This window comes from Halichoeres trimaculatus, unplaced genomic scaffold (assembly GCF_033239565.1).
Source record: "Halichoeres trimaculatus isolate MK-OKI-2021-1 unplaced genomic scaffold, fHalTri1.1 fHalTri1_scaffold_14, whole genome shotgun sequence".
NCBI classification, from domain to species: domain Eukaryota; kingdom Metazoa; phylum Chordata; class Actinopteri; order Labriformes; family Labridae; genus Halichoeres; species Halichoeres trimaculatus.
The window spans coordinates 10058883-10085661 of NW_027437192.1; the positions used below are offsets into that span (position 1 = coordinate 10058883).

Consider the following 26779-nt stretch of genomic DNA (forward strand, 5'->3'; position numbering starts at 1 on the left):
GTGATTCAGGCAGGAGATGACTTTGAACCAGGCTGTAAATAGTTTAATTTCTGATTTGAAAACTTTTTTTTTTTTGGCTTGGTGTGTATGTGACTTCTGGTACTTCTGGAACCAGCCTCTAGTGGACACTCGAGAAACAGCGCTTCCGCACTGTCTCATATTCTTAGACCTGAGGTCGCTGCTTAGTTAACATCCCCCTAAATGACGGCGTATCTCCTTCCTAAGAACTCCAGGACTGGGGAAAATTTATTAAAAAAGACCCAAAGCCTTTGCTGTCATTGCAAAACAAAAAGAATAGTATTTGCAATTTATATTATTACAGTTTTTAGTTTTTCAGTGAGTATTGCACATTAGGTGGCAGCAGCAAGATATTGGACATAATTTATTACTCAAGTGTTGTCTGTGTGTTTTGTGATGTTGAGTGTTCAAAGGCTCTGATGGCTTCTGGGATATTAGTCCTGGTTTTGTGGAACCTGTAGCCCTGGCCTGAGGGCAACAGGTTAAATACGTGTTGATCTGGGTGAGATGAGTCTTTCATCATGTTTGTTGCCCTGCCAATGTAGCATGGCATGTAGTGAATTTGCCTTTTCACTGTTAATTCAACATTTGAAGTTCCCCTTACAGTTCAAACATACAGGTTTGGATGTTCGCACCAGATGGCAAGTAACCACTGTGTTCTTGTGGTTCTGACTAAAGTTGATTTGTAGGAAAGACGACACACAGCAGCTCTTCAGTGCTGTGGCTCCGACACGTAACATCACATCCCTTTGTTTTCCATCCTCTCCTTGTTCTTTCCTCCTCACCCTGAGACTCTCAGCATCTTCGTCTCCTCAGTAGTTCCAGCAGCCACCCCCCACCTCCTCCGTCTCCTCCTCCTCTACCACGGCTACCAGCAGTGCTTCACATCAGCACCATCAGCACCGCTCTGTCCACAAACTCTCCAACAGGGCTTTTGCCGCAGGGGCTGAGAAACAAATTCTAGGGATTTTTGTCACTCTGGGAAATTCTTGGAAAACATTTGGAGAGTAATAAAGCCGACTCCAAACCCCTGCAGATGTTTCAGTCCCGTTACATGCAGAGAAATCGAAGGAGAAAGAGAGTTTAGCTGAGCCATGACACCTTGCTTAGGGCTACTCTTCCTTCCTGTCCTCTACCACCTTGTGCTTTCTGTCTAGTCTTCGCTTCTCTCTCTTCTCTGTCCTCTCCTCTCCTCTCCCCTTGTATCTTCCCCTCCTACCCTCCACATATTGATGATACGAGAAGCGACAGTCAGACAGCCTCAGCTCTGACTGGCCACTGGCTGTCTGGAAAGCCTTTTTTGGGCCTCAGGGAGAAAGGACAGATGGGCAGAAAATACAGATTTTGGTGGATGCTGAATTTAAAAATGTAGGAAAGAAGGAAGGGAGGAGGAGGAGGGTCTTTTTTGGTGTGTGCTGGAGAAAAATAACAGAGGAAGTAATAAAACAAGTAAGGTTAGGACAGTCCGTTCTTAGGAATAACGAGAAAAAGTCGGTAGTTGTGGGAACATTTTGACCACTTTAAACCATAAATTTGTGGTTGTTTATTCACTTCCTCAAACCGGGGTGTGTCCAGAATTTTTTGGTAGAGGGGTTCATCAATCAATTAAGTTCCAAACATTTTGATTGTTGCCAGAAACAGCTTTCAGAGTCTAAGTCCAGAGCCAGATTTAACCCTGTCGAATCCACTAGGGCACTGACATCCCCTAGTGGTACCATTAGTATCCCAGAACCTATTCAACATATTTCTCAAAGCTAACACTTTTGCCAATCTATTGAGTAATCTTTGCAGATGTATACCTGTCTTGAAGGTTTTTGATCAAGGGATTATGTTTGGCGTTTATTTTAAGATGTTTAAAACAAAATTGATAAATGCATGATTGTGGTGTGATTATTTTGCATATTTTCACTTTGAAAAGCATATCCATATTGCTAATGTCCCTCCATCCACCGCCGAAGATAGGGGCGTTAATTTTCAGTTGGGCATTTGACCAATCAGACGTCCAGATCTCTTCCCTGCTGGCTAGTTTTACAGTGGTGCTGAATGCCGTGTAGCTGGAGATCAACAAGTGGCAAAAAAGTTATCGTCAGGGCTTGGAAGTTTAAAAATAGCAGTCTTCCTACTGCAGGTGTTACAAAATTGAGAATAAGAAACGTTTATTTACAACCTTTCCACGAGGATGTGTGCTTTCATGTACAGTTCGTTATACAGAATCCAGTGGAGGGGCATATGAAGTTAGTTACCCAAAGCACTCGTGTTGTTCAAGCTAATGCTTGGGTATTAGCACTACCATAACTGTACTAGCATAACTTTTGTAACAGATCTTAATATTAGTCAAATTACTCTACAATGAACCCTTGTAGGGTTTTTGAGGTGGTCTTTCTATCAATGTTTTCAGTTTAAACCTGATGTCACTGGAGATGCAGCTTGGGGAACTTAAACTGTTGTTAACTGGCTTCCAGTGGCAGATTGAATCAAATTCAAAGCTCTTCTTCTGGCTTACAAAACATTGAGAAGAATGGCTCCTTCCTACCTGGGGTTCTTCTTCGATGTTTACACTCCTTCATGCCCACTCCGCTCTGCTTGTGAAAGACGCCTGGTGCTCCCAGCTCAGAGCAGCTCCAAATCACTAGCCAGACTCTTCTTCTCTGTTGTGCCCAAATGGTGGAATGAATTATCTAACTCTATATGATCCACAGAGTCCCTTTATACTTCTAAGAGATGTCTGAAAACTCATCTGTCCAGGGAACACTTAAGCACTTAATCTGACCCTTCTCCTCTTTGTCCTCAGGGATAGAATGAGTCAGATGGTCTGAGTCAAAGCTCTTAGTCAATATTTAGCACTAATTACTGAATGGTGTTGAAAGCTGAAGTGTATTGTTGCAGCAATCGGTTGTGGTTAATAGGCTAGATTATTCTGCATTATTCAAAAAAAAATGCACTTAATGGCAGCACCTGCAGCCAAATAACTTATAGCATTTTGTTGCACTAATTACATTTTCCTTCTGTCTCCTGTCTTCTTGCCTGCGTTGTACTTTGCTTTGGACAAAAGCATCTGCTAAATGAAACTATAGAACTCTTATCTTCAACAAATTTCTATTAAAATGAGGATTTAAAACAGGCTATGATGGAATTATCATGTCACCCTAGGCCACCCCCTGGAGACACCCCTGTCATCAAGCCATCCTGGAAGAAGTTTTTGGGGTTTTATCAGCCGTATCACAGCAAGTCATTTATAAGACTGCAGAGTGATAAAATGGACTGTTGAGGAAAAGAGGAGAAGGAACCAGGAGTGATTACAGCCTCCATAGCTGTCGCTTCTGGAGACGCTTTTGGCATTGGAGTAAAAATTGCAGAGAGAATAGTTGGTGCAGCTTTTCAAGGCCTGAGGCACAATTCTTTCGGAAGTTGCTAGAAGAAAATACAGCTGTAAGCAGAGAGGAACTTTGCCAGAGATAGAGTGGGAAGCTGGCAGGGAGTGGTGATGAGACGATGAAGAGAAATTAAGGAGGGGGAGGAACTGTGAGAAGGAGAGGCAGACAGTAGGTGATGAGAAGGTAGGATGAGAGAAAGGAGAGAGAAGAGTGAGTAAGAGATGTGAGGGAAGGAAACCCTTCTTCCTGTGAGATCTGTTCAATAATCTTTAAATGGGATCTTAAAAGCTCCTGTGAGGAGTTTTCTATGGTTTTGAATCAAATGAAAATCAGTACTGATGTCACCACCTGGAACAAGATTTCCAGTTCTTGTGGTAATTTTTAATGCTTAAAACTAATGCGAGGAGGTAGGTGTCACAGCAAGTGATTGTAAATGCCAAAGAATTAGCCAGTGACATATTTGACTGGTTAAAAAAAGTCGGATGATCATTTTCCCTGAGAAAAACTACCTTGAGGCATCTAGGACAAGGTCAGAAAAAATATATGGCCACAGGGGGCGCCTCAGGTAACATAAACCAAAAGTCCTTGACAGGAGCCATTTGTCTTTGTGTAAATACTTGTGCTGTCAGGCAATTAAAAATTAATCTAATTAGTTACAGGATTTGTAATGAATCAATTTAATAAGTCGCATTTTGATCTCATATCTGCTTAAGGTCCCATAATAATGAATTTGAATTCTAGGAAATTATAAAATTATAGTGCATGACTAATCAAATGAATACAGGAAGAAGAGAAGATTCATAAATCCTCGTTTTTTTTTCAACCGACTAATACTAAAACGTCTGTGTTTGCTGCCGTTGATGTTGTAAATTGTGTTTTTCAGCAGGGGGGAGGTGGAGTCTGGCGGAGCTTGTCAATCAAAATCATGCTTGTAAACTACTGTGGGTGAGAGCAGTACACTCTTTGGATAAGAGATCAGCATGGATATGAGGAGAAATGTGAGATGACAAAGGCATAGCAAGACACTGCAAGTCAGATAAGTTCAGGCAGCTCACGCTCAAACTGTGAATGTGTCGCGGTAATTCAGAGAGAAAGAGCGGCGTTATAGTGAGAAAAGACAACTAAGATGAACAGGTTTTTAAAAAAGTGTGTTTCGTCTTTTGTTTTTTGGATCAAAAACAGGAAGAGAGACAGAAAAGAAAAGAGTCCACTCTTCTTGGGTAAAGGGTAATTAGCCTTCACTTCAGGCTATATCACTCTATAACGCAGAGGCTAAACTGTTTGTGATAATGTCCATTCCAACCCACAGTCAGCAGTTATTCTGCAGTGGTCTGTTCAAACTTGAGAGTCTATCAATAAAATGAAGAGCGAGGTTACGTTAGCTCTGCTTGGTAGATGACTGGCAGGACAAACCTAACCAGGGTTTACTAACTGAACAAATTACGGACATGTCTTAGAGCACAGGGCTGCCAGCTGAGCTAAATATAAACGGCTACTAAACTACTTACAAACTGACAGTGTTTACTTCTTGTCACGCTAGCCTACAGAGCATCATCAGCCTGGAGCACCAGGCTGATGATGTCATTAACATGTAGCCAGCCAATTTTAATGATAATAATAAAACATTAGCTTAATGTCACATTTCAAACCATAGCGCAACATAACTTTACTGATAAATAGCTTACCATGGCGTGTTGTATCCAGTAAAAAGTGGTCTTGAACAAAGAAAATTTGTTTAGATCTGATCTCTATTTAATTCCAAAACAAACACACGCCTCACTAAAAGTAATTTAGGACAGTGTGCAGAGACTCCAGGCCACAAGGTGGCAAGCGAGTGCAATTAAAACAGATCCTCCTTATAGCATCTTTAACAGAGATCGGGCAATAAGCACCTTTTGCTATGAAATTGTGGTACGTAGGACATTAATTGTGTAACTTTGTTGGGGACCAAGCAGGAAACAGTGTTAGCAAAGTATGCAAAACAGAGCAACACATTCAAAACTTTCTGTTTAAGACCATGCAACAGAGGGGAGTTATACCTTTTTTTACTGCATAGCAAAGCATGGAAAGCTATTACCTGACAGGGAATACATAAAGTAGACTTTCCTATTGACTGCCGATAATTTAATGTAAGAAGTAAGTATTGGCACTTTGGGCATGACTGTGTTTTAAAGTGGCACGAGTCATGGAAAAGGTTGTCTACCCCTGATATACACCATACATCATGAAAAATTGGGGTAGTGTCTTGAAATTTAGGACAGTTTTGTCCTCCAGCAGTCACCAAAGTTGCTCCTTCCTTGTGTGGTTTTAAAGGACAGAGAGAGGTGTTACATCGTGACAGAAAGACGAGTAAGATGGAGCATGAGGGACAGAGAGAGGCAGCAGAGCGAGGTGCTGGGGGCAAGCAAGGTACACAATCGAGAAAAAGACTAGCAGGCAGATGAGAGAGTGAGAAAGCGAGGTGTTGTAATTACTGCAGTGTACCCAGACAGAATTAGCTCGACGGACAGTGATTAACCTTTAAGGCTTGCTGGGCCACGGGAGGGAAATAATTAGATTTCCCCCCTTCTCTCTCTCTCTCTGTCCTCACCATGGGAACGGTGAGAGAGGAGGCTCATCACTTATTGCTTACAGTCAACAGAGACAGACCGCCGCTCTCCAAACACAAAGTGATATTCAAACAACAGCCGGCTCCGAGTGTGGAGTGGACGGCCTGATAGGGGCTTTTGGGAGTCGGTGCAGAACAAGGGTGCTTAGTTCACCCACTCTTCTCACTACACTGCCGCTGCTACTTCCTGAAACACTCCAAACGCTGGATTTGGTTCCAGATTGGGGATCCGATCATGAAAAATTGGGTTGATTGAACAAAGCAGAGCATGATAAAGTCTCTTTGTTGTAGTTGGGGTTGCAAAATTCTGTGAATTTTCAAAATTGGAAATTTTCCATTGAAATTTTGGGATATCAATAGGAACTTTTATTGGCTGCATTTACCTGGACACTAACATACAAAAGACAATAAGGGCCACTGAAAAATGAAAACAAAGTCAGAATTCTCCTATTGAATTCAGAGTTCTCACTTTTTCCTCTGAATTCTGACTTTAATCTCTTGAAATCTGCAAAGAAAAAAGGCAGAATTCTATTTTTTTCAGAATTCAAAGATTTAACTCAGAAGTAATTTTTCAAAATTCTGTGAAATAAAGTCAGAATTATGACTTTTTTTCCCTCAGAATTTCAACTGTAGTCTAAGAATTCTGACATTTTTTCCTTGAATTCTGACTTTAATCTCTGAAATCTGCAACAAAAGTCAGAATTCTAGTTTTATATGAGAATTCCAAGATTAAAGTCAGAAGTTATTTCTTTGAATTCTGTGAAAATAAGTCAGAATTTTGACTTTTTTCCTCAAAATTCTGACTTAAGTCCCAGAATACTGACTTTTTTTCCATGAATTCAGACTTGAATCTCTGATTTCTGATTTTAATCTCTGAATTCTACGAAAAAAGTTAAAATTCTATTTTTTCTCAGAATTCTAAGATGAGTCAGAAGTTATTTCTCGGAACTCAGAGGAAAAAAAGGCAGAATTTGTACTTTAGTCTCATAATTCTGAGAGAGTCAGAAGTCTAAATTCTTCTAAAAAAAAAAAGTAATTAAAACAATCGAATGCATTTGGTTTTTTTAGTGGCCCTAACCCTACTCTCACATACATGTATAGAAATTAAACATTTTGTTTTTTGTTTGCATTCATGCATGCAAACATGTGTAATGCAATGTTTTTAAATGGCCTTCTCTAACACAAACTGTCATGAATATGGTCATAAATATTCATCATAAGCAAACAGACGTGAAATTAGCAAGCCTCTGAAAATTAAACACATCTAATTTGGCATTTGTCAGTTTAACTTAAATATGTTACCTCAAGTTAGACTCCAGATCCAGAACTGTAGGCTCAATGGAAATACTGAAGGCTAGTGATGTAATGTTTGATGATGATGATGAAATGTGCTTGGAATTGTTCGCACATGTGAATCATGATACACAGTTGAATTAGCATCAAATCATGTTTTTTTAACCAAGATCATTCTTGAAACCTCATTCAAGTTGGTAATAAGGGTAAAAGAGAAAATGTCTGGAATTTCCAAGCTAAAATTACTGTAGAGATTTTCTGTAAACTTTCCTGAAATTTATCAAAAACCCGGTTGTAGTTTTATGTTTATAATTCAAATAAATGTATTATATATGTAAAAATATCATGTATAATGTATTAAAGTATAAAAACTAAAATCTTGTTTTTGACAGTTGTTTATATATAAGAAAAAAAGTTATTGTACTGCTCTTGTCAAGTACAGCTGTGCCTCAAATGTGCGGAAATGAAAAACAAGATAAAATCAACCAAACCCTGTTATGAAATGTCAACACATATAAACTAAAACTACAAAAATATGAAAAGGGAGGATGTTTAATAAAGAATCAGTACATGGAAAGGAAAAACCAATAAGGCTGAGTTTTATGAGGTGATTCTGAACATGATACAGGCTTACAGCTTCTGTCTGGTGAGACCAGTGTTTTTTGTTGTAAATGTGTGCCTCATTGTGTGACTATATTTAGCCTTAAAATGAGAATCCATTGGGAAAAACATGGATCATTCTGCAGCTCAGACAAAATGAAGTAGGCAGGATGAACAAAGCAAAGGGTGAATTAAAGTGAGTTACAGCTTCATATTAACCCTTCTGACATCTTCAAAAGTCAGGCTTAAAGCTGAAAAGAGAATGTCCCCGTTAATTAGCTTGTTTTCTCGATAATGCCATTCAGCCATTCAGACAGTGACTGCATTGAATCCTTATAAATGAACTCTAATACAAAGATTTTGAAGGCACTAAGCTGTCCTGTTTCTCTCATCCTCATGAAAAAAATCTCATTTTACTCTTCTTCTGTATTCAATTTCATGCTTATAACCATTTCAGACTTTTCAATAACAGCCCCCGTGCCAGTAAATATACTATTACTGGCTTGTGAAATCATCACTCTTAAAAGAAAGTTGAATTACACAGCTGAAAGAGCTCTCTGAAAGTGGTTTTCTGAGTACATGGTGTTAATCTGTGACTGTAGACTCATACTTGCTGTTTATGCTTCATTTACTGTAACAGAGTCTCATTCTAAAGAGAAGACAGAGTCAACTTTGAGAGAAATTAGACACGGAGGCTCTTCAGTTTCAGTCTCTGTCCATTTTTTTTCCATTGGGGCCTGATGATGTAAAACATACGTACATGTTAGTGAGAAGCCTCTCCTTAATTCAAGTTTTATAGTTCTTGGACTTTGGAAACGAACTTTTTACTTTGAACATATTGAGGAGTCATGTTCGTGAGCTTGTACCACAAAGCTTGTTGGTAGTTTTTTTCATCTCCTCTTCATGCTTATGCCAAACAGTTGTGGCAGATGGCTGTTTACTAATGAGTCGGGCTCTGCTTGAAAGTTTTGGCTGTTTTAAGAAAGTTTTCATTGCCACTGCTGCCAAGTGCTCTCTCATTGATGGATTAAATATGGATCTCCTTTCATAATAATCAAACTTAATTTGGTTCCGGGGCAGAATACAGCACAATTTGGATCCTTAAGTGGGTCAGACCATTAAATCATAATATAACAGCCTATACATAGAAAAAACTCAAAATTTTCTCTTTAATTTGTGCAAACAAGTACATTCTGAAAATGTTCATTTAAATTGTTTCTCTTTACAAAACATTTTTCAAAATTTCTTGAGGAAAGCGAATACAATTTTGTTTTTGTCCTTATTTGTATCTAGTAAGTTATAGTAAGCTGTATAGCTCTGCTCTTGGAGCTCCCTGTCCTTCCACAAATGTGGAATGCTTAAGTCTGAGGCAGGGGGAGCACACGTTTTATCTCATCAGTGTCCATACATAAAAATTAAAGGCAGGTAGAGCAGCAGCAAAGACCCCAAAGGTCTGTACCTGGTGTTAGGTTCCCTGCTCGGTGGCTCTCAACTGTAGTATAGAGCAGCTGGTCGTACAGCTAAGTCTTAGTAGCTTAGTTTGTCTCGTACTGTTGACTGGCAGTCTGGGTTCAGCTCAGTTTCCACCAAGCAGTTCGGTTTAGATCAATACGTTTTTTTACGGGTTGACTTGGTTAAGCCTGTTCCTGTTTGCATAGTAAACAAGGAGCAATGACGGAAGACACCCAGCATATCGTCTTTTTTTGTGATTGTCATGTGGCTCTTTGATACAAAGCGCAATCAAGTTTTGTTTCAGAGAAGACTGTGTGCCACCAGGAGAAATACAGCCGCTGTTTAACAAAAAGTGACAATTCTTTTGACCAATCAACACACAGCAGTGTTGTAGCTCCACCTTTCAGAATCGTATCAGTTTAGTCTGGCACCCCAAAAACCCTATTTGAATGCAATAGGCAAAATTATGTGGTGTAGCTCTGTTCTGGGAGCTCCCTGCCCTTCCACATGTACAGGCTGTGTAGAATGCCAAACCATGAGGCAGGGGGAGCACAGCTCCTATCTTTCACAGCATTTGCACACATAAAAAGCCAAAGCAGGGACACAGGCAGCAGAGTCCTCCAGAGAAACCTCTCTGGCTTCATGTGGTGGTAGCAGATGGTTGTTTTCCAATAGGGCTGGTTCAGCCAAAGATTTCTGACTTTTAAAGGAAAGTTCAGTCTAAACCACTCATGTCAAAGAGATTCGTTTGAATGCAATGTTATATTTGCTGTATAAATCTTATCTGAGAGCTCCCTGGCCTTCTACGTGCATATGTGGAATTCCAAAGCCTGAGGTTTGGGGAGTACACCTTCCGACCCTGACATCATGTGCATTCTCAGAAAGCCAAGGCAGGGAGAGCAGCAGCAAAGCGTCACAGATGTCCATAACAGACAAACCTCCACTGTGTCTGGCTCTTCTAAAGGTTTCTACCTGTGAAGTTAGTGTTTTCCTTGGCCAAGTGTCTTCTCATATTTCATCAATTTAGTTTCATTTTTAGAAGGATTGCCATGGGTATGTTGTAGAGCATGTCTTTAAAAGACTGTGAATAAAAACACTTTGGTTCTATGTAGATGTTGTGAATTTTGCTGTGCCATCTAAACAAAGGATAAAGTATGAAGACAATGATCCCAGGTAAAAAAAAACATGTTCAGTAAAATTGTAGAACAATTCTGGATAGAAAAGTCCAAATTTAAAAATCATTTCACAGTTTTTAACAGCCTTTGTAACCCCACAGGGCAGTAAATGAGGGAAGCTTCCCTGTTGTGCTTTAGCAAAGCACAGTTCCTTTTGCTCCAGGCACCCTAATGAATTATCTCCCTCTGCGTCGAAGCTCCATAAAAGAAAAACTCTTCAGTCAGGGAGAGACGATGTACAGGATGTCCTCCCCTGTCTCTTCTCGTGGTTTTAACTACTCCAACATGTAAAAGTTTGCTGACATGTAGGCTTGGAGGGACAAGGGAGTCTTCGGCTAAGCACAAATAAAAGCAAGAAGTGCTCACTCATTGGTTCCACATTTTACCCGACTGGTGGATTAACACCTCATTTTACAGTCCAGTGGTTGTTGGATAACAAGCAGTCGAATCAATAACTTTTAACAGGCCTGGAGAGATTGACAGTGCTAGCTGTTTTCAGACGTACCAAGGCGCCCTTTGAGCAGGAAGGATTTGTTTAACTACCCCAGCGTGTCTGCTGACTTAGCCTTTTGATCTTCTTTCCAGTGTTTTTTATTTTTTTCTGTGGACAACACTTAAACTTCCTTATCTTGCAGATGTTGAACAGCACGATGGTTTGCATATAGGATTAGCTTCAAGTCCACATCTGTAGAAAAAAACAGAGGCCATGTCTCCACCTAGGTTTTCATAGTCTGGTAAAAAATTTGAATAAACTAATGTGATAATAGCTTGAAAGATCTGGATTAGGTTTGGACTTTCATAAAGACTTCAGAGCAGGGTTAGCTTTGTAGTTGCTGTAGTGGATGTAAAGGTAGATGATTTGGTTAAAAATATTTAAAAATCACAATTGAAAACAGTTATAATCTTAAGCTAAAAATAACATGTTAGGAAAGAGATGATATGCAATTTAAAAAAAAACTGACATTCTTTTCAAAATGTGTTTAATGTTAGGTTTTGTTGTTGTCTCGCTCTTCCTGTTTCAGTCAGTAGCAACAATGCTTTTCTTCTTACATTCTTACTCCTGCTTTACAGCATGCTGTGCAGGGGTGTAAATCGAAAACAGATGGTCAAAAAGAGAACATTCTGATCCTTTTTTTGGCATTGCTATTCTCTGATGTAATTGCTCGATATGATACAAAACTACATATTTTATCGTTGATTAAACAGAAATTCAAATCTCAACTAGTCCCCTTGTCTGGCTGTAGAGAAACACTCAGAAAACTGTCACAATGTATTTGGGGTGGCTAAAAATGGGACCAGAGTCTGCAGGTAAATGTCTACTGTGTTTGCTGAATGTAGCTAGCATTAGCAAAGCTAGCACCACTTGCCTTGATCCTTCTCAAAAGCTAACACCAGTTTCTAGTTTAACCAGATTGTTTTGTTTTCATATGTTGAGAATTATTTCGCCTCAAAAAACATCTGGACTCATTCTGAAATCATCTTTACATAGGCCAGTGGTTCCCAAAGTGGGGGTCAGGACCCCTGGGAGGCATTACGTAAAATACATTGAGTTGCAAATTGCCATCTAAATTTAGAGACTATTTACTTTTTACATATTTCATCCATTTTCATAAAATAAAAAAAAAAAAACTAGGGGGTTCAATTTGATATAAAACCATTCAAATAGAAAATGTTTGATTAGTTTTCCACATCAGTTTGTTGCTCCAAAGGTGACTAAGCCAGGATAACAATGGTATCAGGAAACACAGCAACATGTGCATACAGGTAGTCTAATGTTCTACTGATCAGCTACGTTTGTACAGGTATCTGCAGGTTTCAGCAAGTCAATTTTAAGACTTTTTAATGCCAACTTGAATGAAATTTAAGGCTGAAAACAGTACCTCAATAAACTGGCACTCACCCACAGTCCCAGGCTGGCTAGCTAGCATGCAGGTAATTTACATCACAGAGAATTAAGCAAAAGAAAAGAAAAAACTGAAAACTGTATTCCTAAAGAAAGAACAGAGGCTTTATTATTATTATTTTTATTATTATTATTATTATTATTATTATTATTATTATTATTATTATTATAGGGATCAAACTGGCACGTTTTATTTTCTTTTTTGAAGCTAAAAATCTGGGCCGACAGATATGGGCTTGAATCTATTTTAATACATAAAAATAACATAGCATATTTAAAATATAAAATATAAAAATGAAAACATATATCCATTTAAAAGAGCATCTACTGGTCCTGCTCCCCAAAGTTTGAGACCCCTGGGCAATGTATTTAAGACCAGTGTATTAAACTTTCAATGAATTTAAGACATTTTAAGGCCTTAATTTTAGATACATGAATTGAAGACTTTTCAAGGATGTGCAAACACCCTGATTAAGTATTGTAGGCTCCTGTTTGTTTGGGTCTGTTTTTGTATTGGCCTATTGGTGTATCCCCACAGCAGGGGGTCTCGGGTCTTGGGAAATGATATTTTGGAGGTCACAAGCTGAACAGTGTGGAAATCCCTGAAAAGTAAATTGTTCCTGTTACGATAAAGCGTTGAAACTTTTGTGTCCGATCAGAGTTTAAGCTGAACAGGCAGTGTGCACATGGAGGTAGTCTTCGGTGAAGGACTGGCTTTTTTTTTCGCCTTCATTCCAAGCTGACTTGCAAAGTGTGTCCTGTTAGCTGTCCTGGGTGAAAAGAGTATCTCTACTCCAAAGTCTTTATTGAAATCGTTCTCTCTGAAGACTTCTGGATCTCCGGGGTGACGACAACTGTCCTTCCTCTGGGCTTTTCATTGAATCAGATGTCTTGCTCCAGTCTACATTTAGAGAGCTGAGAACTCTCATTATCCAAGTTCTCTCCCCAGGATCGTGCCCTCTGCGGTGGCTCTTCCTTCTTAAAACCTCCCTTGACTCTCTCCCCTCTATCTCCTCTCCTCTCTCTTTTTGCCTCTCTTTTCCTTGCTGCAAGCGAAGGTCAAATTAATTCCTTTTCATAATTTCCTGTCAGCGAGATTCCTCCCTCGGAGACCCCCATCTATGGCTCGGTGCCTGAAAGATGTGATTAAGGCGGGGACAAAGTGAATACCTGTGTCTGACAAAGTGAATAATGTTTCTTTTTTCCTCCTCATTCGTATAGATATAGAAAGCGTACGGTAATATCACACTTAATAAAGTCTCCCAAAGTTTCATTTCTACCCTTCCTTCCTTGAATATGAATGCAGCGCAGATGCCTCGGGGTGACTCTTCGCATTAGGAGCTAATATGGGCTCACATCCACAAAGGAAATGTAATTTAGGAGCAAATGGCTTCACTGCTCAGACGACAGAGTGAGCTCTAACCTTGCTCATTAACGCTGCGGGTCTGTGAGGGTCTCAAAGCCTAAACGCCGGCATCCACAATAGAGCTACACACCTCAGATGGTAATAATGTTATGAAATACAGGGAGTAATTGCATCTCCTGTTGTGAAAGCAAAAGCTCCTTTCATTAAGGGCCTGAATTGAAACTAGTCTCGGTAATGAAGGTAGAGCAGATGCCCCACGTAGCTGGTGTGGCATTCATTCAGTCACGAATGGGGTCCAGTTATGTATTCAAGTAAGAAGGAAAGGGAGAAGAAAATGAAGCTAACTAATGCAGCATATTGAAAAGAATCCCCCCTCTACTCTGTCAAAAAAAGAAAAAAAAACGATTTTATAACCCAAAGCTATAATTCTCCTTGACATGCAGTGAAGACTCCCCGCTCAGGGCCGTCCAATTACAGGCTAACTCCAATCGCTTCACACTGGACTGCTGGTCGGCCATTTTCTTTTTTTTTTTTTTTTCAGTAAAAAGTGCGGAGAGGGAGTTGAGGAACATCAAGGTTAGGCGGAGCACATTTCGTCAGGTTCCATCCAGGGAAAACCTCAGGAAGCAGAGGCAGAGCAAACCCACTCCTCTCAAGGACAGGAAAGCTGGATGTGGTCGAGGATGAACACCACGTGTAGACGGCCTAATGAAGCCAAAGAAGGCACAGCCAGAATTCAAAAGAGGGAATGGGGGATAGAGAGAAATAAAAGGAGATAATAAAGATGGATAAAGAGGAGAAGCAGGGGAAGGAGAAGGTGGACTTCCTCCAGGCCCAGCACCAGCACTTGAGTCATCCGTGATGCGTGTTTTGTGTGTGCACACTCGCTTCTCCGGCCTCTAACCTCGTGGCAGAGGAAAACAGATTGCTTTGACAGATCCACTGACATGGCAAGAGATGTTCTTGCTCTTTTGCCAGAGTCTCCCGAGAGTCCTTGGCTGCCAGATGTCCACTAGGGTTTGAGGCATTACTGTAGCTTTCGCTCTATAATATGCGTCTGCTGGTAAGACAGAAAGCTTGGTCGTCAATTTACTGTTTGCATAGATGTGATCTTACGCCACAAAAGGCCAAGTCTCTACAGAATCTGGATCCTGTCAGTCATGGAAACTTAATGAACTTCATGAATCTTGCAGAAGTGGATTCTACGAATGGTGTATCACAACCTTGGACTCAATGCAAAGAAAACGACCCCGCCGGTCGATGAAACCCAAACACTTGATACTTGTGCTCTTTTATGCCTTTTTAAACCAGAAGCAGCAGGTTAGGTTTCACTACCCAGAGCCACATTCATTTCTTTATAGTGAAATGAGACGCCATTAAAAAGTCATTGCGTCGATGGCCTGGCGGAGTGGCTGGTTCCACTCAGTCTGCTGCCGTCTGACCACCTCCGGACATCCAGGAGCCCAGACGGCATGGACACACAGGACTCCCCAGCACTCGCCTACAGCTTCCCAGCACTTGCTCATGATCTTACCAACCTGGATCAATAGCGAGAGGACACTTACTGTACTCTGAGACTGGTCATTACCCCATAAACATGCCTGTGCACTGGCTCCAGACATACTGTAGGAACAAGTAATGGAAAAAAGAGAAATGGCTTATTAGGAGTGATTTGGCCTTCAGATCAGGACGAGTGAGTGGTTTTGAGTTAATGGTGGTAAAGAATTACCAGTTAATGCATTATCTCAGATGTTAAGGTATGATTACCTTATAGAGTGCTGGGAAGGAGGAACAAGGAAATACTTTTTATGGAGAACATCAGAATACCTTTAGTTTGATTCAGTGGGATTTTGCACTAAGAGGGAAATGGTTTGTCAAGTGACAGGAAGAAGTGAACTACTTAACTGCATCACTTTGATGAATTGACTCCGAGGTTTGTGAATAAGCAGTGAGTGGATGGAAGAGATCAGCAAGTGGACAGACATTCTGTGGACAGTCGTTTTAGTGGAGAAATCCAGCGTGTAACCAAAGATTTTACACCCTACTGTCACTCAATGCTTATGATTGCATTATCCCTTGACACTTACAAGACTGTGAAATACCAGGACATAAACAAGTGTCAATAAATCAGAAACCTTCCTAACCAAAAGCAAGCACTCAGACCGCTGAGCACGAGATCTAGTTCATAACAAAGAAGCCAGAAAACTACGTCCAGAGAACTGCTCCAAAAACATCAGAATATGAAAGTTTGTGTATTTCAGGGTTACTATTAGACTGGTTAATGGTTTGATAATATATCATAGTTGTACTTAAAACATGAAATCTGTTTCTTTAATCATAATTAATTTGCTCACTTATAATTTCCTCTCCCTATTGAGTTCATAGTGTTGGCCTAAAACCCTTTTTTATTTAATAAGCAAAGTTAAAACTTGATTTACAATATCAGCAGTTAATATTACTTATTTGCGTTCAAACCTGATTATTTGAGGTTAGATAAAGAATTCTCACCCACAGACAGTGCCAACTTGTGATTGTTACTTTTCTAGCTGTAAACTTTGTTTTGAAATTGTTTCTTTCTCCTTAAAGCTACATAAGCTGTCAAAGTGGGACTGAATGATGAGAATTCATAAAAACCGTTGCAGATGCTGATAAGTGGCAGATTGACGTGTATTGATTTATAGCATTAACCTTCAGAACCACGGACAGCTCCGTTCTTGATGACCTACAGAGCACTGTTCAGCTACAGTCTCTGGTGAGTCGGATTTCATATTTGTTAGAGCCTTTACTGTGTTCTTTCTATTCACTAGAACCTGTAACATAAATTAGAAATCAGTAATATAAACAAATTGAACCTCCTGGATTGTGAGATGATGTAACTGCGTGCTTTTATGCCAGCTGCTGCTGTAATCAAACTTCAATCAAACTTTATAAAGCACTTTTCATGCACAATGGTGGCAACACAGCGTGCTTGACAAATCAAAACAAATAACAACAAAAGAAAAAAACATCAGTGTACAACCCTCCACCTCTAAACCACCAACCCACACCCCTAGTGCACAAGGTGAACACAGTTGATTAAAATCCATGCAGATGACCTAAGGAACAGAGGAAACAATTACTTGAGACCTTAACAAGGAAACACTGAAGGTAAAGTACAATTTTAAACTCACAATAAGAAAATAAAAAAACCAAGCTAAAAAAAATAAGATAATAAAATATTAAAAGATTAAAGAAGTAAAAAAGAAACTATGTTGAACTAAAGCTTTAAGATACAACATTTAAAAGCTGAAAGTAACAGTGCATTAAATAAGAAGATAAATGATTAGGTCAAGACACATTAAAAAATATAAATATAAATTGAACTAAAGGTTAGGATTATATGCCTTTAAGAAGATGCAGATCCAAACATTATTATATAAATGGATAAATAAGTAAAAGTATAAGTAAAACTCAGTTTAAGGCCAGTCTAAAAAGGTAAGTTTTAAGTTTGCTTTTAAAAATTGTAATGTCTGCGTGCATGAGTGTCTGTGCACTTGCAATGCTTTTATAAAACACAAAGTGCTTAAACACCCATTTCACTGCTTTATCAAAGTGGCAGTGATGTGAGTTTTGAACACCCACCAGCACAAATAAAAATCAGCTCCTATTGTTGAAAGTTTAAGTCAATGAGCTTTAGCATTTTGCTGCGCTGGGAGCAGCTTAGCGAAAGTGAAAGTATGGCTCAGAAGAGAAAAAAAGTAGGGGGCTCTGTACGTATGCACAAGTGATGACGACCAGCTTCCTCAGAAAATATAAACACATACTCTTTTAAATACATGCATGACATATTTAAAATAATTTAAGTCAAAAACAAAAGCCTTTGAAGGAATTTGATAATCAAAACTGTGAATTGGCGAGATGCATGAAATAACCATAAAATTGATGTCTTTTCATTCTTATCATACTTTAAGTGTTGAATCTCAAGTGAAATACTTAGTTTAAGTTCAATTTAAAATTTGAAAATGTGAGAATTATTCGGACTGATGAATATGCACAAGTTGGTCAAAACAAAATTAGCTTATACACACGTGCCATGAACCAGATGGTGATTTTTGTAGAACATTTCTACACAGTGAGACCCTTTGTACAAAAAAAACTTTTTTGAGAGCCATGACAATGAGTTCTTCTGGATTTGATACTTACCGGACTTCTCAAAGGCCCCAACTAGGGTCAAGAGTTGGAAACTAGCAGATGCTAAAACCTCCGTGCTCTGTACTTATTGTTCCGATTAAGAGACCCCTTGTTGCAAAAATAACATACTGTGCCTTTAAATGAAATCCTTGGCCTCTATATATAGTTTCCCCAAAAATAAGTTATCACAGTCATGCAGCTTTAGTCCCAGCACTTCATATATTTCTGTTCAAAGTGCTCTGTGTGTGTGACAGTCCTAGAGCTCCTGTGTCCTGGTTTTAAAAATCTGTTGGGTAAAGGCACAGAGGACAGAAGTGCTTGAAGATGTTTTGAATTTGAAATATTTTAATCATGCTGAAAATGTTTCAAAACTGTGTACAGGTATAGTCATAGTGTAGATACAGTTATTACTGTCATAAGCAGACTTATTCCCTGGGATGTTAATGCAGTATGTTTATGTGAGCGTCAAGCAGCTAAACCAGGAGTCAGAGTGACAGACATAATGAGAATAATTATTCACTGAATCATCTCAGGAAGCCACAGCTCTACAAATGCATAACGACGAGCATGAAGGAGAGCGAGGTAAGGCTGTTGAATAAAAAGAGAGATGGATACCAAGGACATTTTGAGGGAAATGGGGTGCAACGAGTAGGTACATAAAAGGAAATGATGTATATTATGCTAGTCTGGGATCACTGTTTGTGTATCGAGGATTTATGGAGGTGTACATAGCAGCAGCCTGGCACCACACCTGATCATCCATTATTATGGTAACATCTCCCATTCAGGGGCAGCCATGATTGATGGGGAGATGTTAATGACTTTGGGTTGAAATTATCATTACTACAGAAGTGACAGAGTGTTTCAGAAGGGAACTGTTTGCAATTGGACATTGTCAGAAAAGAATAGGATCATTTGTCAATTTATTACTATTAATACGAAACCTAGGAAGCATGAGGGATTATTCTATCTGCTTCTCTACTGTATGTGCCTTTTTGGATTTAGGCACTGTGAAATGTGTATAAGACTTGGGCCAAAGACAAATTTGTGGAAGGAAACACTTAAAGTCGTCGTATATCGAATGGTATGGTATGTTAAGGTACGATATCTAATCCAATGTGTAGTAATATGTCCTATCCAAACCTACCTACAGTATGATATCACATCAAAATTTATCATATTGAACCAAATCGCATGAGAGTGTATCGAAACGTATTAGATCCTATCCAAACATACTCAACAGTATCACATTGTATCCAAAGGGTTGTGTAGCATTGTATCACATCCAAATGTATTCTATAGTATCAAAGTGTACGTAATTGTGTCTGACCATATCATGCCGTATCAAAATGATGACTTTATTCTTCAATATTTACAATTTTTGCAATTTTTTAGTTTGCTTTTTTAACATAAGACCATATGAAAAAGTTAAAGGATGGTGAAAATGTCTACAGACTGTATTAGGAGCCATATTTTCCCATAAATAAGAGAGAACATTTCACCCTCTGCTGGAGATAAGTGGTATTTTTTTCCTATTCAGTTTATAAAAAAAGACTAAAATGAAGAATTTGAATTTAAAACGAAAGAATGATTTTTTTTTTTTTACAGAAAATCCCCATATTGATATTGCCAAACAAAAAATCCTAATATGCCTATTTTTTTTAATTTTTTTTCCCCACCCCTATTGAAAAGGGATGAGTACCGAATTAGCTACTTTTATAGTGACCCACCGAATTTGTTATGCTATCTAAACGCATCCTTGTGACAGTGATTGAGTGGAAGAGTAGGTGATTTTCCTTGCTAGACATGAGCACAGCATTGCAAGTTTATATACTGAGAAGTAAATATGTCAGATTGAAAAAAATTAAGATTTTACTGTTAAACAAATTGGTATTTATTACCACATAAACACACAAAAAAGTACTGAAAATTGTTACCATTGTGTACCGATACTGATAGCCAGGTAATGGGCATCAGTACTGTATCGTTTCAAATGTGGAAAGGTATCCATCCCTAGTATGGTATCATGTATGTTTACTATCTGTATATGTGGTATTATAGTGTAGTGCGTCTTAATGTTTTGTAATATATTAATACAACTGTTTAGTATCGTTCTGTATTCAAACGTGTCCTATCAAAGCATATTGTGTGATATTGTATTGTGTTGTTTGATATTTGATACCACATCATATGACAGATATCGTTTAGTCTCATACTGTCATATTGTATTGTACTGTATTACACAATATTATTAAAACACAACATAGCACTGCTTTGGTTAATATCAAATCAAACTATCTTGTATCATACTGTGTTGTATGTAAAGTTTCCTACAGTAACTTCCTTTAACTTGTATTTTCTACCAGTAAATCTCTTTTTTTATACCATCATATTGTTGTGCCTTGACCTTGTACGCGCACATTTTGCAAAAAATGACAAGTGCTGATGCGTCCATTGAGTGTTTCCGTTTTAAATACTATAATTGTGTTCTTGTAAGCTTTCACAATTACTGAAAAGACATACATGGCAGTGACTCACTGTAAAATACAATTTTCAAAAAGATGAAAAGGTATTCAAAATCAAAAGCAAGCCTTTGCATAAGAAACACAGATCAACCCACCCGTTGTAATTGGTGCCATTAGTCTTTTTATGCTTGATTGCCTGCCAAAATGTCAGCCTATCTATTTCCCTCTCGTCGCATTCCCCTTCTCTTTCTCCCTCCTGAACTGTCAGTAATTAAAAGTTATTGTCTGCTTGTCTCAGTGCCAAGTGGGAGATTTAGGAACATAAAAACTGAAAATTGAAGAAAGAAAGTTTTTCATAATGTTTGTTTTTTAAGTACTGGTGGAAAGTTCTGGGTAGAAGTGCTTGTTAGTGTAAAGCACACCCTCAGCGTAGGTACTCAGTCCTGCGTAGTACACTGTACTGTGCCTGCTGTGTGTTTAGTCATGACCGGAGCAATTAAATATGTCAGAGAAGTAGCACCATGTTCTGGGTGACTCATGCATAACATTTTATGTTGACCCTGGTGGAAGATTAACTTCTCTGCGAACTGAACAAAGAGGTGTGGAAATGAATTTCCTGTTATTTCTTGACATATTGATAGTAACAAATGGATTATTCACCTGTGATCAAATAAAACCTTGATGCCTTTGACTGCTGCTGACCCTAATCAAAACCAGTATCATGTCAGTGTTCACTAACTCCAATGAATATAAATGAGAACCACTACTTTTATTGCGCTTGCCGTGTCCTTTCAGCAGAGCTAGTGTTGATGTGTTCAAAGGTGATGCCCAAATCAATGAGAGGAAACTTGCTCACTGAAAAATCCATGTAGACCTTGTGGACTTCCTGTTCTGCATCTTTAGGCCCGGATTAAATTGGCATTGGAGTCTTTCTCCTGTCCAATGACAGGATGTTTGAGATTTCTGTGGTCTTGGTGACCTCATGTTTGTGCACATAAATGTGAATTATTTGTGATGATGTAAGTCCTTTGGACTTCAACCCATCACTGGACTGGAAAAGATAAAAGTCTGATCATATAAAGAGTCATTTCAAGTTGTTTGGAAAGTTGCAAAACTGCATTGTCCCTGTCATACGTAGTATCCCATTTGTTTCTGATAAAGAGTATTGAAGTCAGTCATTGATGGGGCCATATGAGAAATGCTGAACTAAACCTAGCTACAGCTAAGTTTGAATGAGGTAGAGGAGTGGGCCTTTAATCTGTTTGCAGACAGCTGCCCACCTGTCAGTCAAGTCGGCCATGCTCATACATGGGCAAAACAAAAATAACAAGTTCGATAAAAATTCAAACTTTGTTCCAGTACAGGAATGAGCTAATCAAACCCAAACTGTGGTTGAACCAGGCTGTAGTCTTGGTTATTTGTGCTTTAAAAATGTTGTGTACGTAGTTTCAAGTGTTTCTGAAGTTGGCCTCAAGTGGAATCCCAAAGAACTGCAGTTTTTAGCACTTTCACATGAGCTTCATGTTTTTGGACTGGGAATCTAAAAAGTTTGTTTATAGCAAGGCTTTAACATTTTTAATTTGGCTATAATGAGAGGGCATTTTAATATCGGACAAACAGGAGTGTTCTTGTGCTTTTGCATCAAGCCTCAAGTGGACACTTGTGGAACTGCATGTACTTAGCTTCATTTTTCTACAGAAGCACATTTCTGCCACAACAGAAAAAAAAGCAATCAAACATATCAGTATCACAGTATAGCATGATAAGCTTGTGGTACTAAATTATCCTTTATAGTACATTACTACGTGACAGTAAATTATGGCATAACTTTGTGACAGTACATCATGGCGATATTTCATGATAATGAATTATGATGTTGTGTCATTTATACCTGATCATGGGGATATTTTGTGATACTAAATTATGAGTTTATTTCATGATATTGTATTGTGACGTCATCACTTGGCTAGTTTTGGCAGCATTGGACTGGTGCAGCTTGTATCTGCACCCCCTAAACTTGTCGACGATTGATGACGCTTCTCCTCGGAGGGTTCATCTTAGTGTACGCATACTTCTCATTATATTATTTACAGTGTTCAATAACAGCAAAATCTCCCCACATCTTAACCAAAGCATGAGGTAGAATTTAATTAAATCATCTAGGTGAGCTATATTCATTGAGTTCTCCATTCTCCATTATCCATTATAACATAATAATTTAGTTTCATGTCATAACAAGACACCTGTAACGTTATAACAAGATACTGATGTTTTGGGGGTTTTTTGTTCTCAGCAATACCCTTATACGATTTCCCACACCTGAGGTTGTGGACTGGTGATCTATTTCTTTGGGTACCTTTTCGTCGCTGAATTAGCAGCTAGATGGCATTAAATTACTCCTTAATGGTTAACTCAGACTGTATTGGTTTAAGCTTTGGACTTGAAACCTAAGTAATGGTAGCTGAAGTCTGCTTTTTATCCACAGGACCTCAAGCTTGAGAGACTTTTTTAACTTTTATTTTAATTGCTCAATAAATATTAAGAGGCAAGGGTAGCCAGAGGGATGAATCTTAAATGAAGCATTTTTAAGTAGGTCATGATATAATCCTGAGCTCACATCCATATATTTCTCTCTTTTAAAGATACTTGTGAGCTTTAGCACCAGCATAGGCAGGTGCTGTGCACGTATAGATGTGAATCATGAGCTGTAAATGGAGAATAATACCTGTAATCACACTTCTTCACACGTCGTCCCTGTCAGTAGTCCTCGAGGCAGGTAGCGTTCCCTCCAAACTCTCCCATGCCTGTTACCCATGCTAATATGTGCGTGCCACAGGAGAGGAGTTTTGGGCTGAACTTGCCCTCCATTAAAGATTTAGTTTGTTCACAGAGGGGAGTTATTAGAGGCTGGGGCCCCTTGCTCCTCAGGAAGAAGTTTCACATCACGACCAGTTTGTTGCATTGTCAGGAGATTAAAGCCCATTTGTTGAAAGGTCTTTTTGCTATTCCACATGATTGATCTCCCTCCACCCCCCTCCTCCGCCCCCACCCCTCTTTCATACACCAACGATGAATGCCAAGCTGCTCCTTGTCTCTCATTTCTTCTCTTGAGTTTCTTTTCTCTCCTACTCTGTGCCCGTTTTATCTATTTACATGTCAGCGACGCATGCATTGTCGCTCCACTTTTGTCCTTGTGTTCCTCCCACGTTGCCGTTTCATTTTTACAAGAGCAGTGTTTTTCTCTGAAAGGATTGTTGTCCCCTTTCATGTTTCATGTCCTCTGTCTTCCCTTCACTTCCCATCGTCTCTCTGTGTAAGTCTGCCATGTTCCGTGTCTGATACCCGGTCACATCTTCTGCCCCTGCCAGTCGTTGTGCTTGAGGGACATTCCTGATATAATTACAGCTTTTGATTATCCCCCAGACTGACCCCAGGATGGCCTGGCCCTGATGCAGCAGCGGTCTGCCAGCCGCTCACACTGCTGCAGCTAATGAGGGACGCTCAGAGTTCCCCACCGTTGGCTGACTCCTTGATTTATAGTCTCACTCGGCTCATACCTGCAGCTGCATTCCTGTGTATTAGGAAATGGTAAATAATGAAGTTTACTCCACGACCAGTGAACCTTTCCTGTGGCCTTTTGGAGACAAGTGTGCTGATGCTAAATAGCAGCACATATCAGGTGGTAGGTGTTTAATCCTTCATGTGGAAATTAGGTTCACAGAGGCCTCGCACTTCACAAGACTTGCATGGCATTGAGGTGTGACTTATAGCACGTTCTGAAAGAAAAGATGTGAACAAGGGAGCAGGAGGTAAGAGTTAGGTTTAATGATGATGTGCAGAGATGGTAGCAAACAGTCAGAGACCTACAGTGTGGTTCATACAAGTATTCTACATTCCCTACAAAAAGAAATATCTTCAGGTACTACTTGGTACTTATACTTCTTTTGTCCAACTCTGGGAGCATTTTTGACTTGTGGCTTTGATGAAATAAGTGTTGTTTCATAAAATAACAAAGAAAAAACAGATTCCAAAACTAGAAAAGCAGTCAGAGGGTGCAGACCTCCACCAAGCACATTGTGTTTGTCACACAACACTTAAGTCCTACTTTAATGTTACACTCCCTTTCGGTAGACTGTCTGCTACAATTTGGTGTTAGTTGCAGGTTTGTACGATAATTTGTTACCTGACAATGTTGAAAATTATGATGACCCAGTACATATTTCATATTACAGATTATAGTATCCACAATATTGCCAGGATCTGGATTGTACTCTTACATCTGTCAGAAATTATGGTGACCTTGTCTTGTATTCTTTTGCAAAGTAATCCGACCATTTATCGTGGAGTTATATACATTTATGGTGAAAACGGCCCTATCTCACAATGATTAAGAATCCTTTAAAAAAGTTCTGGTTCCAGACGGTGATCCAGATCACCTCCAAAATGTAATCACTTCTTCCTTATCCAATTTTGAGCATATCCTGAAAATTTCATTAAGATCTGTTTGTTACTTTTTGAGTTATGTTGTTCACAGACAGACAGACAAACTCCCCAAAACATAACCTCCTTGGCGCAAGTAATTTTCGCTTGCAAAAGTTATATACGTTTTTTAGCCAGATATATTTTGATAATCCATTAAGATAGTTCTTACTAGTGTGATGAGTATTTGGTTTTTAAATGTTTTGATCAAGCGAACTCTTTAAACTCTCAAGTTTACTTTCAAGGTCTTTATGCTTAAAATTAGAACATCACTTTTTATCTTCTTTGTCTTTCTACTGAACTATTTCATGGGAAAAAAAATACTTAGATTGGGTTTACAAGAAGCTCTGAACAAAAGTCCATAGCAACAGCAGAAAAAGCTTTTTAGCATTGGTAGAGAAGATTTGGCAAATTATTCACAAAAGGACCTCAAATATACAGCTCTGCTGATCATCCCACAAATGCATGTTCTCTACAATCCTGGCACCAAGATGCGCCAAGAAGCATTGTTACAACAAAGGTATAATCTACCAAATACAAATGTATTCCATTACATTTAAGTCCACTACATCAGTTTTATTACAGCAGTCACCAGTTTGTTAAAAAAAAAACAATACTTTGATCTACTATACTTTAGTTATAGATCCTGTGATAAGTTTTAAGTTTGGTTTTGAATCAGACTGAACTTAACATCAATGTATTTTTGAGACCTACAAAAGCAAACAAGACTGTCAGCAAGAAAAGCGAGTATTTTCTCAAATATTTTTTAAGAATTTCTTGTTAGATTCTGATATGTTGACCCGAAATGTAAAATGATGCTGGGCAAATTTCTGGTCATCTTAACATATCAGGCTCTAACATGTCTTAAACCACTGGCAGGAGAGTAGGTGTCGGTCCACCTAATCAGTCCACAACATGCTGCTCATACAGCTACGTTTTTTTCATATGCTTATGTAGAATTTCAAAACCTAAGGTGGGGAGAGCACACTTCCCTTCTCTTTTAAGTTTATACATGAAAAGGCATGGCAGGTAGAGCACCAGCAAAGACGCCAGGGGGTATGGTATTGTGAAATGTGAAACTTAGGTTTTACATCTATCAGAATCTTTTGACTCTTTTTCTGCATTGTTGCTCTTCTGAGGTCAAAAAGACTTGACTGTCTCGTGCCAAAAACCATCCACAAACATAATAATGAGATAAAACAGAGTAATAGAGCATATCCTTGTTTTCGCCAAGCTAACCCATAACATCAGTCATCCCTCAGTCAGCCAAGCCAGCAGCTTCTGGACGCGCCAATCCACAGCCGTCAATCAAAACATTTCCATTGGAGTGATTGGCTCTGGTTGTCAAACCAGTGAGCCATAAACTTGTCAGTTCAGCGGAAGCAAGGAATAATATATCATCCTTCCAGTGTAGAGTGTTATTGATATACAGGGTACTCCTCTTTTTCCTCCTCTCTTGAGTTATTCCACTTTCACAGAGCTGCAATGCAAACGCTGCAGGTTTAACAGAAATGTGTGTGTGCATGTGTGTGATATAGTCTACATGCATGCATAATTTTAATCTTTATTTGGCAAGAACAGGTTGACTGCATTTATTGTTTTCCCCTGGTTAACACATGTGCATGCATTATTCTTTACAGTCTCGCAGACAACAGATGCATACGTATCCAAACTTATAGTTTCCATTGCTTAGAGAAAATCTGCTTCATGATAGTCCCATGGTGTTTGCATAAGCATCAACTTTGTACATTAAGCTCCTGAGCAATGAGAAATGAGTTTAGCTGCATAAAGTAAGAAAAAAGCTCATTAATTAAAACTTGTCACACCCTTAAGCAGCAACGCCACCTTCACATAATGAATCAACACCTATAGATAC

The 26779-nt window shown here is 39.0% G+C and overlaps 1 protein-coding gene across 2 annotated transcripts in view; it reads left to right on the top strand.

The window, feature by feature from the left end:
- samd12 (sterile alpha motif domain containing 12) overlaps nt 1–26779 on the top strand; it is a 146815-nt gene that overhangs the window by 58863 nt on the left and 61173 nt on the right. The gene's annotated exons all lie outside the window — the stretch shown is intronic.